We start from the raw sequence: 4,522 nt of genomic DNA, 5'->3' as shown, positions 1-4,522 counted from the left end.
AGGGGAGAAACAGGGAACCAATCGCAACGATGGATGCATAACCACCCCTCCACTAGGGGGACAAACAATAGAAACCATGGGGGAAGAGAGAAAGCAGTCAGCGTAAGATACGAAAATAATAATAATTTATAATTTATCAAATGGTCATGAAGGTGGGAGGGGGGAGGGGAGGAAAAAACGAGGAGCTTATACCAAGGGCTCAAATAGAAAGTAAATGTTCATAAAGTAATGATGGCAACATATGTATAAATATGATTGATACAGTTGATATATTGTAAGAGTTGTAAGAGCCCTCAATAAAATGATGCGAATAAATAAATAAATAAAAACAAGGACCACTTAAAAAAAAAAAAAAGCTACCCATGAATACAGATGGCTCTGAAAGGGTACTATTTTCCTTAATCATATTTCATTAATAATAATGGGAATCATGGCTAGTATTTATGCAATATTGTCTATGTGCCGGGCATGATGTTAAATACTTTACATGTATCTACTACACTCCTCAGGTTGACCCCCCAAGGTAGGTAACGTTGTTCTCTCCATTTGTAGATGAGGGTCTGGAGACTGAGAGATAGAAGAAACTTGTTGAAGATCATCAGTCTAGGAAGTGGTGGATTCAAGATGTTATGGAACCCAAGAGGGTTTGAGCTTTTGAAAATGAAGGTCAGGACTGGAAATGGATTGGCATAGTTAGTCACACGTGTTAAGAATGTGAAATAATTCACTCCTAGCTTTCTCAGTGGCTCAGAGTTTAAATAGTGACTTTTCAGAGGAATCTGATCCAAGCGTACAATTCTTTGCATTCAGTACACTTACTTCCTAATGAAAACTACACTGTTCATTGTAGAGATGGCTTTTACTTTGTAGCATCCCTACTTCTGGGAATGACTGTTCCTGGTTTCTTTCCAAGGACTGCATTAGAGCAAACCACCTTTGCCCCAAGAACACATACCTACTTGCCAGTGGTAACAGCAAAAGAGAAGTAGGCACAGTTACTCTTAGGGAAGACTTTGCCCCACGGTGCAGAGAAATTGATCTTCACACGGGCATCCAGGTTGTATCTTTCCCTTCTTTCCTCCATACTCCTCACCTTTTTTTAATCCTTTGCATCACTGATGTAATTTATTAAGCACTTACAATGTATAAAGCATAGCAACATAGTGGGTAACGTGTTGAGCTGTTAACTGCTAGGTCAGTGATTCAAAATCTCCAGCTGCCCCTCGGGGGAAAGATGACCGTGACTGCTCCCATAGAGATGCAGTCTTGAAAATACACAGTGGCAGCAGTACTCTGTCCTATAAGGTTGCTGTGAGTCAGCAATGACTCAATGGTAGTGAGTTTTGGGTGCTGGTTGGTGCAAATGCAGCTACAAACCAAAACCCAAACCAAGGAGCAATGCTGTATCTCAATAAAACTTTATAAAAACAAGCAAATGTCTGAAGTGGCATGCAAGTTCTATGTGCCTACATGCATACTCTGTTGTTGTTAGAAGAATATTCATAGCTTTGTATAGCTTCTCAAATACATTCAAATTCAAGATGGTAGGTAATGACTGGTCTAACATATCCAAGCAGCTCTAAACTCGGTCATTCCAGGATTCTATACTTCTACATGAATGAACACTCTCCTTAGCAGGCTCATTTGTAGGATTTTGCTGTGAAGTCCTAAAGGGACTTTAATTACTGTATATTGAGAAAGAAATGTAGGACACATTGCCATTTCAACAATCCTTGACCAAATTTTGCTGGTTATAATACAAATACATTCCATATTCCCATTCAGCAGCTCAGTCTTACATCAGCTGAACTGATGCTGCTAAGATTTGTTTTAGCAAGTGGTTCCTTTCCCCAGGAAGCACTTTCTGTGCTCTATGGAGCCGTCACTACAGAAAGGGGCTTAAAGATCCTGATCACACTTAGTCACAGCTTACACCCCAGCATGGCCAGGTAGGTTGCCGAGGAGAGGGGTTATATGTGCCTTTGCATAGTACCTTTCTGCATCTGTTCAGTACTCTCTCTATCTCGCAAGGAAACATGATTGTTTCTCTTAGGAATTCACAGTTTCATAAATTAGAAAGAAGGATGATTTGAAGCTATATCAGCAGTTAACTTTATCCTGCTTCACAGTCTAAGAGCTTGTTTTTATAACTAGAAATTTTGGGGACAGATTTCTAATTATGTCCCATTATGTCTACCACAGAGCCTGACTCCATGTTGTACAGGAAGTAGAGGCATTAAAGAAATCATTGTTTTAGTTTATTAGCAGTGAGATCCCTGGAAGCCACTGACTGCCACTGAGTCAATTTTGACTCATAGCTACTGTAGTGGATAGGAATAAACTGCCCTAGTGGGCCTCTGAGCCTTCAAATCTTTATGGGAACAGAAAGTCTTATCTTTCTCCAGCAGAGAAGCTGGTGGTTTGAGCTATTGCCCTTGTGTTTAACCCCCAACCACATGTTTAACCCCCAACCACAGTCAGTTTTAAATTCTTGCATCACTTTTGAAAATCAAAATGATGGTTGTCCAATCAACTTGAATTAAAGAGCAAAACTGGACCACCTGCTTTCAAAGCAAGGAAGAACAAATCCTAACTATCATAATGTTTCACACACATTCTAGGTGCTTGAGGATACAGAAGGGGCTAGCAGCAGAGAAGAGTACAAAGGGAGGAAGAAAGGGCAGAAAATGGAAGAGGAGCGAGAAGGAAACGGGAACACAGAGACAAAGAGGGTCACAGAAGGAAAAGATGAAGGTAGAATGAGTCTACATCCTAATCAACTACTGCAGGGTGGAAATTTGCTATCATTAACATGCAGCTATTTCTCACAGCAAGTGCCCCCCAAAGAAGGAAATAAACTAGCAAATGAAAATAATGGGAGTATAAATCATTTAGCCAGTACTTATAAATGCGCTATTCTACATTAAACCCCAATGTACATAGCTTAGTGTTAGCTCTCTGAAATGAAATATCAATAAGGGGACCACATGGTGCTGACTGCGCCCCCGACTAATATTTCAGTCCAGCTTTAATGATCACTTTCATCTGGAAGCAGCGTGGTTCCATGTAAATAGAAATGGGTCATGCGAGGCTTGGACACTTGTCCGGATGTATGACCTTGGTTGGCTAAGTTCTGTGCCTCAGTTTCCTTATTTTCCAGTTGCAAACAACAATTCTCTGCTCTGCTCCCCTCATATGTGTGTCAGGAGGATAAAAAATAGAAATAGATGTATTTCTGTTTGGATGAGTGTGAAATACCAGATACATGTAGCATTGACCTTCTTCTCCTTACTTAACAAGGTAGTGGGTAGGCGTGGGGTGGGGACGATGGCATTTTGCACAGAGGGCTTGGTGACTCAAAGAAGTGTCTTTTTGTCTCCCCTCTGTATTATCTGGTGTGAGATTATTACTGCTTTCTCGATGATTTTAGACATACTTTTCCCCTTCAGAAATGCCATAGGTGAAAAATACTATTCCACTGCTATCATTTGTCACCCTTGCTGCCTGAGCAAGACGTGCATAGACAGTTTAGTAATTAAGCTTTTCAACACTGCATCATAAAGTTTTATTCCAGCAAAGGCTATATTTATCAGCTAACAAGTATTAAATCATCCCACTGCTAAAGCCGTTTCTCACTTGAATATGCTCCTTTCAAAACAGAGCAGCTCTCCTTGGCTGGCTTAGTTAAGAAAAGTCCATGTTTGGAAATATTGTGATGATGTGGGGTCCTCTGGGGCTGACATACATACACCTTAGCAACTGTTGCAAATGGTGTTGACCTCTCTGTCCCAGGGGTGTGTGATACTTCAACCCCCTGCTCTTTTAGGGCATTCAGGCCATGGAGTTTCAAATTTCTGTGGGATGGCTTCTAGCCCAATGTAGTCACATATCCTTTTCATTTCCAATGGGAAAGAAATAAATGAAAATAAAGAACATAAGCATTTTGTCCAGTTTATTTCCTTACTTGACTATCAGGGAATTGGCCAGCTTCTATCAGAGATGGGCTGTATATGTAAAGCGAGTGTTTTAATTGGTGGAAGTGGGACAGGGACAGCAGTAGTCCAGAGAGTCTGCAGAGTTATTCCTCCGCTCCTTAGTGCCACAGCCTTCTCAAGGCTGGTGCAGGGTTACTGGAGAAGACACTTAGAATCAATGCACTTTCATAGTCATCAGAAACAACTCCGAAGAATGCTGTCTCTAAGTACCCCGTTCCACTCCTTTCAGTACGTCTTCTCTCCTTGGGTGGATATAAACTCACAAAAGGAGTATAACATTGCTTTTGGTGGTTCAGGATTTTTCGGTCTAATGACTAAAACTACAATTGTTAAAAAAGTTGCTAACTGAGAATAACTTTTCTGCCACATTTTAAAAGAAAGGGACATCACTGTCAATAAGTTGGACACCGGCAGCAAGTTCAATTGGCAAAAGGCGGGTGATCGATGTAGTCACGACCATGACCAAACAAACAAACGGGATGGAGTGGCTGCTTTCGTGAGGTTTCGTTCCTTGCTCCAGAGGTTTA

This window comes from Echinops telfairi, unplaced genomic scaffold, assembly GCF_000313985.2.
Source record: "Echinops telfairi isolate 266 unplaced genomic scaffold, ASM31398v2 ScPeMD7_70;HRSCAF=299, whole genome shotgun sequence".
Classification (NCBI taxonomy): Eukaryota; Metazoa; Chordata; class Mammalia; order Afrosoricida; family Tenrecidae; genus Echinops; species Echinops telfairi.
Note: the sequence above shows the minus strand (reverse complement) of the source record.